Source organism: Ranitomeya variabilis, chromosome 1 (assembly GCF_051348905.1).
Source record: "Ranitomeya variabilis isolate aRanVar5 chromosome 1, aRanVar5.hap1, whole genome shotgun sequence".
NCBI lineage: Eukaryota > Metazoa > Chordata > Amphibia > Anura > Dendrobatidae > Ranitomeya > Ranitomeya variabilis.
In genome coordinates this window covers 979,909,322-979,926,106 of record NC_135232.1, presented here as the reverse complement: position 1 = coordinate 979,926,106, position 16,785 = coordinate 979,909,322, and the positions used below count along the sequence as shown (strand labels likewise).

At 38.3% G+C, this 16,785-nt stretch overlaps 1 long non-coding RNA gene across 1 annotated transcript; it reads left to right on the top strand.

Annotated features, from left to right (window-relative positions):
- Positions 1 to 4,569: 4,569 nt before the first annotated feature.
- Positions 4,570 to 13,766, top strand: LOC143792925 (uncharacterized). The gene is made up of 2 exons (XR_013220000.1): positions 4,570 to 7,485; positions 10,763 to 13,766. It is a non-coding gene; the product is annotated as an uncharacterized LOC143792925 (long non-coding RNA).
- Positions 13,767 to 16,785: the final 3,019 nt, after the last annotated feature.

The window sequence follows — 16,785 nt, the reverse complement described above, 5'->3', positions numbered from 1 at the left end:
ATCTCCATTTTTCAGGATCTCGGGTCAGGTGAGGGATTATTTTTTGCACGCCGAGCTGATGTTTTTAATAATACCATTTTGGTGCAGATATGTTCTTTTGATTGACCGTTATTGCATTTTAATACAATATCGCGGTGACGAGAAGAACGTAATTCTGGTGTTTGGAATTTTTTTTGTCACTATGCCATTTAGCGGTGAGGTTAATTCTTTTTTTTATTGATAGATCAGGCGATTCTGAATGCGGCGATACCAAATATGTGTAGGTTTGATATTTTTTTTTGTTTTATTTTGAATGGAGCGAAAGGGGGGTGATTTGAACTTTTATATTTTTTTAATATTTTTAAAACATTTTTTTTTTACTTTTACCATGCTTCAATAGCCTCCATGGGAGGCTAGAAGCTGGCATAGCCTGATTGGCTCTGCTACATAGTAGCGATGTTCAGATCGCTCCTAAGTAGTAGAATTACAGCATTGCTATGAGCGACAACCACAGGGTGACACTCAGCAATTTGGCATCAACAACTATAGAGGGTTTCAGGAGACCTCTAGTTGCTATGCCAATGCACCGATGACCCCCGATCACGTCACGGGGTCACCGATGCGTTCATTTCCAGCCGGATGGCCTGAAGCGCTTGTTAAACGCTGCTGTCAGCGTTTGACAGCGGCATTTAACTAATAGCGGCGGGTCGATCGCGATTCCACCCGCCGCTATTGCAGGCACATGTCAGCTGTACAAAACAGCTGACATGTCCCGGCTTTGATGAGGGCTCACTGCCGGAGCCCGCATCAAAGCAGGGGATCTGCCAACGGACGTACTATTCCATCCGATGGCAGAAAGGGGTTAAATGTAATTTTCAAATTAAATGAATTATTGTTAAGTGATTGCATGAATTGGGATAGGCTGGCCTCGTCACCCCTCCAAATCATCAGAACATCATTGATGTAATGAAATCATTCATTCGTTACATCGATGATGTTCTAAATAGTTTACACTTTACAGGAAAGAGAGAACCATACTGACCATAGTAGATTACAATCTCCTAGATAAAGGACAGCACCGATCATAAGAATTACACTGTACAGGAGAGTGAGAGAGAGAGGACCCACTGATCTTAAGAGTTTACCCTCTATAAAGGAGAGGACCCTGCTGTCCATGAGCGCTTAGACTTGACAGAAGACTTACCCAGTTACTCTGAAGATGGAAAACAACTCTGTAATACAAAATGGACTCCACTGGGATAAACTGTTCTGTAATAGCCCTGACCACCACTGTATGATAGATGTCATAACTGCAGGGCATTATGAGGAAGCCTGAGCAGCAATGCAAAAATACATTAGACTCTCTGATGCTTCAGCAGTTTGATAAATTATGACGGCAAGTTTTTGTTTACAAACTGCAAATTGGATGTCAAAGTGCTAAAATTTACGTGAAACAGTGTATTTCAGGAAGTTATTTTCAATTTTGTTCCTCCGCAGATCCATCTACTCATCTCTAGTAATAAACTTAAAGGGGTTGTCCAAGATTGTACTAAAACGTCATGTAATTCAATCAGCAGCGCATCAGTGCTATGTGTCAGGATGGGCTGCAGTTTGAAGAAACAGAGCTCCCAAGACCTGTCTCTCAACTGACAGACGTGCTGTATCTATGGTAAGCATACATGCCAGTGACTTGCTGGAAAAGGGTATGACCAGAAAAGAAATGCCTTATCCTCAGCTGATGAGCACAAAGTTTTTTTCTTCAGCCTAAGTCTTCCATGCACAGTCAGTCAGCCAAAATGTATTTCTTCTGATGTCACAGCCCTTTGATACAGCTCCTCTCTCATTTGAGACACAGTTCTCAGGTACTATGTTTCTACAGAAAGCAGTCCTATCTGACACATGGCTAGATGGGCCACCACTTGAATTACACAGTGGAGGCAATTTTATTACACTATTGCATAATCGCTTTAAGGGTGGATTCACACTGCAATTTAAAATCAGGTACATTGATCTGAAAGGGTTCAATTTGGTGGCAAGGACAGTTCTGCTAGTTTCATTAAGATGAATGGGAGGGTTACAGATATTATGACAGCAAAATTTGCAGTGTGTGATTCCAGCCATATTGTTTTTAGCATTTTATTACAGCAGATTCTGCAATATTTGTTATATGTTTTTATCCCCTTTCTATCTAGTGATAATCTGTCATTATAGAGAAAAATCATTTCTAGAAACAGATTTATAGACGTGGCTGCTGCAGGGCATATGTAGTATTCCAGACATTCAAAAAATGGCTGTTTATGTAATGCATGTGATTATAGTGTAGTAGAGTAATGAAAGAAAATACATAATTGGTTACTTAGAAAAAATAAGCAGGAAATGGTAAACATGGTTGTTGGTAATAAATCTAAGCATTCACAAATGTTAAAAACAACATTCATCCGCCTAAAGTTAATCACCAATATCACCATTGGTGAGAGGGAGAGCACGGCTCCGTGATGGACGTCCTGACCAGTATTATCTACCACAATATCGCCTTACTTGCATCAATAAGGTAATAAACTGTGTTTTGGACACAAAATACTGGCGATATTGGTGATTAACTTTAGGCGGATGGATGTTGCTTTTATTGGTCACAACTAAGTATTATATTCTGGATTGTTTACATAACAACATATAGGTACAATATTGCTGCTACACTAAATGTACTGTCTTCATCAGCATTGTTTTTATTATGGGACTCCCTATTAATTATATCCTTATCATTATGTACTAAACCATCATATTTATAATTGTGGATATATTTAATATATTAGTTCTCATAACAGCTTATGTTTAACAATCTTTTTTTGACAGTTGGTCTTACTATCAAAAATAGCATGAAATACCATATAGTGTTGCAACTATAACGTTGAACTGTAGCTCCCCCTCGTCTTGGAGGTTTTTCAGCCCTGTCTATCTTTATGATGTGTATTGATTTTAATTGTATCAATAAATATTGGACTTTTTAACAAGAAAATATTGTTTGTTGGAATTACTTCTGGTCTGCTGACAATGGCACCACAACAGACTGTTTTTGCTGATATTTGACGTGTCTAATGATTAAGTATACTTTTGGATGCAAAAAATTAGACCATGTAGCATGGTCCAAGAATAGATCACGATGGATGGACTGGCAGTGGGTCTTCTATCCTTATAGACTCATATGTGACTAGGATTTGTTAATTTAGGACCAGGAGACCCTCAGTCATTCAATGCATTGCGGTCCCAACTTGGACCATGATACACGGACGTTTGACTTAGCCCTAGGATGATGAACCCACAAGACATTTATAGTAATCGAGATGCTTTGTGTTCTTCAATATCTTCATTTGTGTTTAGAATGAATTTACTTAGTCTCAAATTGTTATACTCTTATTTAAGGCACTAGTCTGCTGTAGAGGAGCAAGTGTAGTGTAGTGTACCAACCCTAAAAGTAATGTTGAGAATCTAGCATGTGAAAATTTTGTCTAACAGGCGTATTTATACTGTAAAATCCCAACTAAAAACAGCATTATTACCATATTGTTACTTCATCTTGTTTGAGTCAGTGCTCTCAAAAAACGTGCAAATTCCCCTGAACTAAAGGTGAGCACAGCAGATATAGTGCTGCATTTTCTCATCAATGTTTGACTTTTGAAATGAGGAGATTAGAGATGGGTGAATTTATTAGAATGAAATTAAATTCTACTCAAATTTTTCATTAATCTGTGTCATCAGAATACAGATGTTTGGAATTCACAAAAAGTGAATTCAGGAAAATGATGGCTAGCTGCAGCCGCTATTTTGTTAAACCTTATAGGACCAGCAAAAAGTAAAAAAAAATAATGCTGATGTCACTGTTCTGTCCGGGCACCAATGCTGATTCCATTAACTGCCACCTGCCATTCGGTCTTCAGAACTTCTTCTTTCTACAGTCTTTCCCAGGTGTCTTCACTCAAAAACAGGACTTCCGTCCATAACCAAGCTTCAGATGTCACATCGCAATGTAACGTTGTGACGTCATGACGTATGCCACATTATAATACGCGGTCAAGGCCTGGTCTAGGTTACAAGTAGTGTTCCAAGGTGAAGAAATCGGCTAGCATTTGCAAATCAACAAATGTACAGCAGGTGAGTGGTGAAGTATTAGTTGTTTTTTTTGTTTTTTTTACCTGTTATGTTTATTATTTTCTGGGGTCTGAAGAGACCATAGAACCGAATATGTAACATTCAATTTGTTGACAATAACTTAGGAGCAAATCAAATTTTCTGGTAAAATCAATGCGATTTGGCTGATTCAAATTTTGTCAGATATGATTAACTCCACAGGAGACTTTAAAAATGTCTGCTTTTGCATACGTAAAACTACACAGTCAATAATAAATCATACATATGGTGTAGAGTTTGGAATAATTGTATAATTGACATTTTTAATCAGGTGTGGTGACGTAGAACTGAAAAAAACAGATTGGTTGTTGTGTTCTCTGTGAAGTACGTGTTAAAAATAAAACATTTTGTGAAATAAAGTAGACATGTTTTAATGAAATATTCTATAAATTGTTACTAGGTCATCATGATGAGGATATTTTTTTTCCATTTATTAGCTTTTATTTTCAAAGTACACTCCTCAAAGGCACTTCGATCACAAAACAAAAATACATAGCCAGAAATGAACATGGCAATCTTAATACATGACATTTTGTTCCAATGCCTTCTTGGTCATTCCTTCATTAATGAATGCTAATCCACACAGAAAACATTTTATCTATTAAGGCGCTGTCATGTGTAATCAGATAATACAATATTAAGTCATTGAGTTCCAAAACAATCTTTTATGACAGCGGTAATAAAAAAGATACCATTCACGTTCCACAGCAATGAATAGTCATTCCAACAATGCAACAAACATAGATTTTGAATACTGTAGGTTGCTTCCATGTTTTTATTATTCATTACAGAAAATGAACAGTTGAGGTTAACAAAGGCAAAGCATGACATTTAGAGTCAGATGTTTAAATCATGAGCATTGCCTTTTAAGGAGCAAACTTAAAATTTCTACAAATATTTTTTTTTCACTTTTCTCCATATACGGTACATAATTTATTATGCTTTATGTAGGAAAATAGATTAGTGTTTTGGAAAAGAAATGAAAACTGGCAGTGAAATTAACTTTAAGCTGTTTCGAACTATTCAAAAGCACCTTTCTTTACAAATATTTCTTAAAGCTCAGCAAAATATCCAACTTAAAGCAATTACATTTAGAGCAGGTATATAGCCTTCAATGTCATAAATTGTATATTCTGATCCATTCCTAATTTATTGGTAAATGTAGGTTAGTTCTATTTTTCTTTCTGAAGTTTATACTGTAGATAGCCATTTTTCTGCAAACTACGTAGTATTGTATAAGGATACTTTCCAGAATATGCAACCTAGATCCTTGCATCATAGCTCAAATAATGTAATTGTAGTTCTGTACTGATATACACGATTTATATAACACTGCATAACCCAAATGTTTCTATAAGCAGAGACCTAAAAAGACAATTGCAAATTTACACAATATATTTGTTTTTGTTGTTTCAAAATGATTTCGATTAGTTTTCATACAAAATGAGTTAAACTCTTCAAACTGCTGGCAGTACTCTTATTTTCACTAAAGTACACACAGACATTATTCTTATATATGCTGTATACTGTATTACGTACCAAAACGTGAATATCAAACGATCATTATGGGATTTTTTTTTATTTTTTTATTTTTTATTTTAAAGAAAGATGTGCATTAACCAGCCTGCATTTTATGCACTTTATATACTCTTACATTATATACATGATTTTATTATATTTTGTCTATAAAACAGTAAAATATAACTTTACACGTCATTCCAAAGCTATTTATACACAGACCATACGTCTATATTCAATCATTGGAACAATTTAGCCAAGGTATTTCTAGAATGGCAGCCATTGAAGTGCATACTGTTAATTTGTGGAGCAGTCCTTACAATAGTTCCTTAAGTGAGCTGAAAACCTAAAAGAACAATGAAGCCCAACCAACCTAGTATAGACTTATTCAATCGACCTCATGGCATGGGATTTTACTGTATTTATTATATACCTCACTTCTAAACATCTTCCTTCCTTTAAGGATAATAGCTTTTAGATTTATAGCATAAAGCCAGATTGTTTTTGGATAGTCTAGTTAAAATACTAAAAATATACTATAAAATAACATAATGTGATTTTGTTATAAACATCTCATACATATTGCTTATGTAATATAATGATGCAACATCGATCTTTCAAATTCATAAGATTTGTTTTTTTAAGTTAGCCAAAGACGTCCTAAGCTTTGTAACGTCATTAAAGTGCAAAATCAGTTTTTTTCCGATCTAATGAATCTGATTAAAGTTGCAGTAAATTTAGGCTTGTGAAGATAACTGTTAATTAAAAAAATACATAACTTACGCGGAAAACAACTTCCTTTTAGCAATCGTTTTAATTTATAGAAAGTAAATTGGTACCTTAATTTCACAACATCCATATGCACCTCATCTTGTAATTTTTGAATATAGTCAACTGTTGTTTATATGTATATAAATAAAAACTGCCAAGAACAAACAGAATGAACGGAAACATTTTGTAATTTACATTAAGTCATTTTCATTTTCAGTAAAAAGTAGGTATTTCTATGCCAGTTCAATCAACTTGTAATGACTATAATGTTGACTAGATACTGTATGTATGATATGTATTGTATTACTTGAAAATGGAATATGACTGTTTTTTTAATGACTAAATTTATTGAAACACAATCATCAAGTTTAGCTTCTGACTGTATAGAAACAAGACTTTTTGAGTAGAATTTTATTTAATATTATTACATGACTATGGGGCAATTATTTTGCCCGATTGATTTCTACAGGTGCAGTAGAGATTGCTTTACAGCAGGCACCTGGACATAAGAATACTGCATTATTTTTTATGATCATGATGTTTGACATATGCTGTCGTCACTGTGGGAAAGGGAGGATTGAGCATGAGTTCAACTATATCTATCACCTATTGCAAATGATGAGATCCTGTGGTATCTGCCTCCAGCAATATAAAGGCCCTAATACACATTAAGGTACCGTCACACTCAGCAACTTTGCAAAGAGAACGACAACAAACTGTGACATTGCAGCCTCCTGGATACCGATCTCGTTGTGTATGACATGCAGCAGCGATCTGGATCCCGCTGTGCCATCGCTGGTCGGAGCTAGAAGTCCAGAACTTTATTTCGTTGCCAGGTCGGCGCATATCGTCATGTTTGACATCAAACGCAATTACGCCAGCAACGAGCATAGGGGGCGTCGCAGCGTCTCCTTCTAGCCAGTTGGTACACTCCGGCTGTTTGACATGGAGCTAACAACCAGCGAGAACGAGAAGTGAGTCGCCGTTACGTCACTGGATCGCTCCTGCATCGTTCTGGAGTTTCTGTGTTTAGTGTCATGGTTCCCAATGGCAAGGGAACGTAAGAAACATATAAGTAACGAACGAGCTCTCGGGTGATGGAAACTCGAGTTAACCGTGAGCTAAATCTACCACACAACTAACAGTAGCCAGGGAGCATACCTACGGCTTCCTATATGCCACGCACCAGCCGGAGGACTAACTACGCCTGGTAGAGGAAGAAACAGACCTGGCTTACCTCTAGGGAAATACCCCAAAAGATAATAGCAGCCCCCCACATGTAATAACGGTGAATTAAGAGGAAAAGACATACACAGTATGAAAGTAGATTTAGCAAAGAGAGGTCCACTTACTAGATAGCAGAAGGATACAAAAGAGGACTTCACGGTCAACTGAAAACCCTTTCAAAAACCATCCTGAAATTACTTTAAGACTCCTGTGTCAACTCATGACACAGCAGTGGCAATTTCAGCCCGCAAGAGCTTCCAGCTACAGAGAATTACAAAAACTGCAAATTGGACAAAAGGTACAAAACAAAAGGACAAAGTCCACTTAGCTGATCAGCAGACTAGTAGCAGGAACATGCAACCGAAGGCTCTGGTTACAATGATGACCGGCAAGGAAATGACTGGAGAGCAAGGCTAAATAGGAAACTCCCAAACACTGATGGAAGCAGGTGAACAGAAGCAGCAAAGTGCAAACAAGTCACCAGTACCACCAGCAACCACCAGGGGAGCCCAAAAAGCGGATACACAACAGTACCCTCCCCTTAAGGAGGGGGCACCGAACCCTCACAAGAACCGCCAGGGCGATCTGGATGAGCCCTATGAAAGGCACGAACCAAATCCGAGGCATGAACATCAGAGGCAGTTACCCAAGAATTATCTTCCTGACCATAGCCTTTCCATTTAACCAGATATTGAAGTCTCCGCCTGGAAATACGGGAGTCCAAGATCTTCTCTACGACGTACTCCAATTCACCCTCCACCAGCACAGGAGCAGGAGGTTCAGTAGAAGGAACCACCGGTACCTCATATCTCCGCAACAACGACCGATGGAACACATTATGGATAGCGAAAGATGCCGGGAGGTCCAAACGAAAGGAAACAGGGTTAAGAATCTCCAAAATCCTATAAGGACCGATGAACCGAGGCTTAAATTTGGGAGAAGAAACCCTCATAGGGACAAAACGGGAAGACAACCACACCAAGTCCCCAACGCGAAGGTGAGGACCAACACGACGACGACGGTTAGCAAACTGCTGAGTCCTCTCCTGGGACAATTCCAAATTATCCACCACTTGTCCCCGAATCCGATGCAACCGATCCACCACCGCATCCACTCCAGGACAATCCGAAGATTCAACCTGACCAGATGAAAAACGCGGATGAAACCCTAAATTGCAAAAGAAAGGAGAAACCAAAGTGGCAGAACTAGCCCGATTATTAAGAGCAAACTCCGCCAACGGCAGAAAGGCAACCCAATCATCCTGATCCGCAGACACAAAACACCTCAAATAAGTCTCCAAAGTTTGATTAGTTCGCTCCGTCTGGCCATTGGTCTGAGGATGGAATGCAGACGAAAAGGACAAATCAATGCCCAACCTGGCACAGACTGCCCGCCAAAATCTAGACACGAACTGGGTACCCCTGTCAGAAACGATGTTTTCCGGAATACCATGCAAGCGAACCACATTTTTACGCCTATAATTCTGCCGCTCGCTTCTGGACATAACTCTGTCACATTGCATTTTCTCTGGCGTCTCTTCAGAAGATACCGCCAAATGGTGCACGGGTTTGCGCTCCCGCAAACGCCGATCAATCTGAATTGCCATTGTCATGGACTCATTCAGACCTGTAGGCGCAGGGAACCCGATCATAACATCTTTAACGGCATCAGAAAGGCCCTCTCTGAAATTTGCCGCTAAGGCGCACTCATTCCACTGAGTAAGCACAGACCACCTACGAAATTTTTGGCAGTATATCTCCGCTTCATCTTGCCCTTGAGATAGGGCTATCAAAGATTTTTCAGCTTGAATCTCCAAATTAGGTTCCTCATAAAGCAACCCTAAAGCCAGGAAAAACGCATCCACATTGAGCAACGCAAGATCCCCTGGTGCCAATGAAAATGCCCAATTTTGAGGGTCACCTCGCAGCAAAGAGATTACAATCTTAACCTGCTGGACAGGATCTCCTGAGGAGTGAGGTCTGAGAGAAAGGAATAATTTACAATTATATTTGAAATTCAAAAACCGAGATCTATCTCCGGAAAACACCTCTGGTGTAGGGATTTTAGGTTCAGAAATAGGAGCATGTATAACAAAATCTTGTAAATTTTGAACCTTCGTAGCAAGATTATTTAAACCTGCAGCCAAACTCTGAGGATCTATCTTTAAACAGGTGAGCTCAGAGCCATTCAAGGATTATAAGGAGAGAAAGGCAAAGGCTGTAATTAAAGCTGAAATACAACTGATCCAACTATGGAGCAAGCATAGAGGAAAAAGGGAAAAAAAAAAAATGTTACAGACTTCTTTTTTCTCTCCTTTCTTCTGCCAATAAGTTTAACACAGGCCGGTCATACTGTCATGGTTCCCAATGGCAAGGGAACGTAAGAAACATATAAGTAACGAACGAGCTCTCGGGTGATGGAAACTCGAGTTGACCGTGAGCTAAATCTACCACACAACTAACAGTAGCCAGGGAGCATACCTACGGCTTCCTATATGCCACGCACCAGCCGGAGGACTAACTACGCCTGGTAGAGGAAGAAACAGACCTGGCTTACCTCTAGGGAAATACCCCAAAAGATAATAGCAGCCCCCCACATGTAATAACGGTGAATTAAGAGGAAAAGACATACACAGTATGAAAGTAGATTTAGCAAAGAGAGGTCCACTTACTAGATAGCAGAAGGATACAAAAGAGGACTTCACGGTCAACTGAAAACCCTTTCAAAAACCATCCTGAAATTACTTTAAGACTCCTGTGTCAACTCATGACACAGGAGTGGCAATTTCAGCCCGCAAGAGCTTCCAGCTACAGAGAATTACAAAAACTGCAAACTGGACAAAAGGTACAAAACAAAAGGACAAAGTCCACTTAGCTGATCAGCAGACTAGTAGCAGGAACACGCAACCGAAGGCTCTGGTTACAATGATGACCGGCAAGGAAATGACTGGAGAGCAAGGCTAAATAGGAAACTCCCAAACACTGATGGAAGCAGGTGAACAGAAGCAGCAAAGTGCAAACAAGTCACCAGTACCACCAGCAACCACCAGGGGAGCCCAAAAAGCGGATACACAACAGTTTAGGTCGGCTCTTTGTCTATATCGCCGCAGCGTTGCTGAGTGTGACGGTACCTTTAGATTAAAATCAGATAAACCCATGAATATCAGTGAGATCAACTTTCAGTCTAATTTGTATGGAAATTACTGACTCTACCCTGACACATGAGAGAAGGATCCAACAGTTGATCCTTTTGTTCTCCCTGTAGGTAAGCCATCGACAGATGAGTCTGGTTGTAGCTCACTCATGCAGAATTCAGGAGCACATGTCCGAGCATTCCTGTGTACATAGTGGAGTTAGTTGTCGGCCATAGAAAATCCAGCCAGAAGCTGTTTAATGTGTGGGAGGAGGCTTAAAAGTAGTTTTGTCTAATATTACCTAATAATACCTTCTATTCTGATAACAAGTTAACTGCTGAAAGTTTCCCAGTGTACATAGTTTATAATCATGGTCAACTGAACAGTATGAATCGTATCATTTTGTGGCTGAAAAAATGATACTGGCATTAAATTTGAAAAAAAAGTGAAATAAATAATAACTTTCCTTTTGACTCTGTGTTGTTTTCTTCCTCTGTTATTCTTCCTAGAAATGTATGTGTGGATTAACAATTCAGTGTTATTTGTTGGCGTTTGTCTCAACACAATCTAAGGCCGGAGTCACACTACCGTATAATACGGACGAGTGCAATGCGACAAAAAATCGCATAGCACTCGGACCAGTATTCCTCTATGAGGAGCTCACATCACCGTATTTTTTCTCGGCCATTTTCAGTGTGCGAGTGAAATCGCAGCATGCTGCAATTGTCACGACACTCGGCCGAGTCTCTGCTCACTCGCACCCATATTAGCCTATGGGTGTGAGTGCGGCAACGCACATCACTCGGATATCATCCAAGTGATGTGCGTTATATGCTGACCCCGGCAATGGAGGAGATGGAGAAATTAATTTCTCTGCCTCCTCCGCAGCTGTGCGAGAGGCTCGGAGTACTGACAGAGTCATTATGTAGAGACACGCCACTTTGGAAGGGGAACCGTAAAGCCTAGATGTCAATTTATTCATAAATATTCAGGAGGCATATCAGAACACAGAGATAGTAAAAATGTTTCAAAAAATATTCAGAAGTTATGTTCTCATAATAAATTCCTTTGAAAGACAAATACATACAACACACAACCTGGAAAAATCAGTCTATCTGAACCTATTTAGCAAAGTGAATTTCACAGCCGCAAGAGCGCCAATCAAACTACATTTTACCCGTTTAGAATATTGGTAAACTAAATGGCTGCAGTAATCACTATATACACTGACTGCAATGCAATAGCTCTCATACAGAAGGATCAGTCATCACCACAAAAAATACTCTGTGGATATAATCAACCACAGCACAGCAGAAGGGCACAGGTCACTTCTTCCATTTACCATGAAATGAAATGAGATATTAGCTGCAACTAAAGAAAACAACTTTGTACTCTAATAGAAAAAAAATTGTGCTTTCAAGAAAGCTTATACACCGAGAATCATAGCAAAATATTACAGTGAAACAGGATTAATAATTAAAAATTCTTGCTCCAAAAATTCATCACAATACATGGGAATATGCTGACCCACAAAAATTGCCAATAAAAAGCAAATGCTTCTTATTTACTCAAAATTGACAACAAAGATGATTCTATACATATAATTATCAGGCCATTTTCTGCCACAAAATGACTGACTGAAATAACACAACTCAAGCATAAATGTTTTCAAATACAAATATGCTTAAGCCAATTTCTATACAGTAGAAGCCTATATCCTATATTCTGCAGCATATCTCTTGGTAATTGCAGCATAGACTCGTGTCTGATAGTTGGGTAGTTATAAAAAACAAAATTGCATCAGGCTGTTTTAAATTATGTTTCATCTGTTAATATTTATCATATGGGTAAGAATTTAGGACATATAATGCTCGAAGGCAAAGAATACATAGTAAATTACCAATTTCTCAGTTACTTTAACTATTAGAAATTGAAGTAGCAATCTGGTTAACTATTTTACCCCATATAACAAACATTCTACACCTGATTAGTGCTGGCTAACTCAAAAAATAACTTAAAGGGAGCCTGTGATGAGATCTAGGCTTCCGTTTAGAAGAAAACACACTTTAGAAAAGTTGTCATGAGACTATACTGCTTAGAGGACTAGTCCGAGGCATGTACCTGGTGGCTTCTCCCTGATCCACTTCCCAAAACTGACAGGTCTTTCACTGTGTGTGTTAAGTAAAAGACCTATTAGTTTAGGTAAGCTGGCAGATCGCAGCCATTGGGGACCTCCCTCATACTAGTCATCTGAGACACAGTTCGCGGCCATCTATTAAAACTATGTTCTCTCTAAAATATCTGAGTATTTCAGAGTACTGTTGCATCCACTCATCCATGTGAAATATCTCAATGCTGACCAATTTATAACAGACAGCACTCGGGCCCATAGAGTGTCACAGAAACCATTCATATATCCCGGAAAATGATGATGAATGAGATACGTGAAACTCAGAGCATGTTCTATTCTGATTCAATGTTGAGGATCAGAATGGATGTACTCAATGGGACTTTGTACTGTCTGATAAAAAAAATCAGGCAGCACACTGACATTCACGTGTATGTTTGTAGGCACTCTTAAGGATGCATGGCTGCAATCACTGGGGTTCAAATCCCACCATGGACAACATGTGCAAGGAGTTTGTATGTTCTCTCCTGGATTCCTCCAGGTACTCTGGTTTCATCCCACATTCCAAAGACATACTGATAGGGAATGTAGATTGTGAGCACCGTTAGGGACATCGATAATGTATGTAAAGCACTGCAAAATATGATAGCGCTATATAAGCAAAATTATAATAGCAAAATAATCTGTATCTGATTCATCCTAACTTTTGTTTGTGCATCCACAATCTCATTACATGTTCCCTTTGAAGAACTTGTCCAGTTTAAGCAATCGTTTATTAGAATTCCTGATATTTAACTGATCACAAAGCTTCTGGCTACTGGAAGCCCCAGTGGTCAGATGCAACTAAAGGTAAAAAAATGCATTCGCCTGCAGCACATTGACAGGAGAAACAAAGCATTATCCATTTTCCACTAAAATCAATGAGTCCTCTGTCAAATGCATAGATGTGCTAGGTCCTATAGAGCAAGTCGAGACATTTCCTAAGTTATATTGGAATTTTGATGGAATTGGCACAAAAAAAGTATGGGTTTTCTAAACGGTAAACAATTTTATTGTGTTTTTGCATCGAAGCTAGTCTTTAATGACTAAGTGCGTTTTCAACTAATTTTATTTATTGTTATTGATTAAATGATTTAAAATAAAAAACAAATACAGATTGTTCTGTATTTTGCATATTCTTACTATACCTTTTCCTTTTTCCCATTTGTTTTATATACAAAAAATAAGTTAGTTGGGGGCCTTTTGTAAAAGGTCTATTCTAAAAGGTCACTATTTTGGGGGGAGGTTGTATAACATTAATTAATGTTTTTCTTTCTGTTATGGAATAGGTGTGGTTTTAATATTCACCCAAACAAAACATTTTCATTTTTTTTATATGTGAAAAAGTTACACAAAAAAAACCCAAAATGTATTTATTTCTTCTTTGAAAATTAAGTATAATTATTTTGACCAAAAAGTTTTATAGCACAATATAATTATTTTAAGTCTTTAACAACTGGAAAAAATAGTTATGGTTAATTATTTATGTGGTATTTTGTATATCAATTTATATTATTTAGTTGCATTATAACAAGGGAGCAAGACGACCAAATATCATAAAGGTAATGTATGGTCAGCAGAAGTTCAAATGTGGGAAGAAGTTTCCTGCATTTGAGTCCCAGTAGTACACAGTATTCCCTTTAAATGCTGGGTTTAGCAGTTCTTTTGCTGCAGGGAGTTAGCTATATTATCTCCCTGGCACTTTAGGGAATTTGGACTGACATTGTGGCATTCCATTACCATTAACCCCAGTGTGTTGCGTAGCACAATTTGCCAGTTAATTCAGTAACATTTTATCACTTTTGCACAATAATAGTAAATTTAAAGGAAAAAAAATCATGTAACTGGTTTCAAAAGCCATAACATTTTAATTTTTCTGTTGATAAAGCTGAATAAGGACTTTTTTTTAGGGATACTTGATACGATATACACTCACCGGCCACTTTATTAGGTACACCATGCTAGTAACGGGTTGGACCCCCTTTTGCCTTCAGAACTGCCTCAATTCTTCGTGGCATAGATTCAACAAGGTGCTGGAAGCATTCCTCAGAGATTTTGGTCCATATTGACATGATGGCATCACACAGTTGCCGCAAATTTGTCGGCTGCACATCCCAAAGATGCTCCATACAAGGCAGGATGGATCCATGCTTTCATGTTGTTTACGCCAAATTCTGACCCTACCATCCGAATGTCGCAGCAGAAATCGAGACTCATCAGACCAAGCAACGTTTTTCCAATCTTCTACTGTCCAATTTCGATGAGCTTGTACAAATTGTAGCCTCAGTTTCCTGTTCTTAGCTGAAAGGAGTGGTACCCGGTGTGGTCTTCTGCTGCTGTAGCCCATCTGCCTCAAAGTTCGACGCACTGTGCGTTCAGAGATGCTCTTAGGCCTACCTTGGTTGTAACGGGTGGCAATTTGAGTCACTGTTGCCTTTCTATCAGCTCGAACCAGTCTGCCCATTCTCCTCTGACCTCTGGCATCAACAAGGCATTTCCGCCCACAGAACTGCCGCTCACTGGATTTTTTTTCTTTTTTGGACCATTCTCTGTAAACCCTAGAGATGGTTGTGCGTGAAAATCCCAGTAGATCAGCAGTTTCTGAAATACTCAGACCAGCCCTTCTGGCACCAACAACCATGCCACGTTCAAAGGCACTCAAATCACCTTTCTTCCCCATACTGATGCTCGGTTTGAACTGCAGGAGATTGTCTTGACCATGTCTACATGCTTAAATGCACTGAGTTGCCGCCATGTGATTGGCTGATTAGAAATTAAGTGTTAACAAGAAGTTGGACAGGTGTACCTAATAAAGTGGCCGGTGAGTGTATGTTTAATACAAATTTTGGTTTTCATAGAAATTATTTGCTACCAGCTAATACTAGAAAGGTGGAGTAGGTGAAAGCAGTTACAGCATTTTGAAATAAGTTAGATAGAATATACAGGTTGCTGTAAGATTTCAGCAATACTATATACATATATATATATATTTTTTTATTTAATGGAATTTTTTTAAATTAAACTTTATCAAACTTTGAAGAGTAACCATTGTTTTAATTTTAGTTTTAGAAAACAGTAGTGCAGTCCTGATCATTTATTCTAAAATTGTTGGGTAAAATCTGTATTCAGTGAAGACAGATTGTTACATTACTGAGATAGGAGATGGCAATTGGTTCTTACAAAATTGTATTTTGAAGGGAGGGGGAAGGAAAGGGAGGATTTCTGTCTCTAACGCCTTCCTCTTTCTCTCTTACTTATACATAAAATCTTATCAGTAGCACCTGCCATCTCCTATCTCAAAATATTTAGAATTGAGAGTCCTCAGTGGTTGATCCCTTTTAATGGCTAACTGAAAAGAAGGTAGCAAATTGCAAGCTTTCAAGGCTAATCCGGTCTCTTCATCAGGCATATGTCTATGCCTGATGAAGAGACCGGAGTAGTTTTGAAAGCTTGCATTTTGTTACCATCTTTTCATTTAGCCATTAAAAGGTATCAACCACTGAGGACTCTCAATTCTAAATATTTTTCTATCCACTGGCTAACAGGGTACCAAGATATATATCTTTCCTGTATCTCCTATCTCAGTAATGTAACATTCTGCCTTCACTGAATACAGATTTTACCCCTGATTTGAGAATTTTGAAAATGAATAATCAGTGCTGGCAGAGAAAGAAGCAGATTTCTCTGAATTGAGATATTACAAATTTTCTTATTTTATTGTGTCCTATTGATTTATGAAATAAAAGTTACTCTTTAGTCATTTCTTTTGGTCCCACCAGGGAACATCACAATGCTATCTACTCTT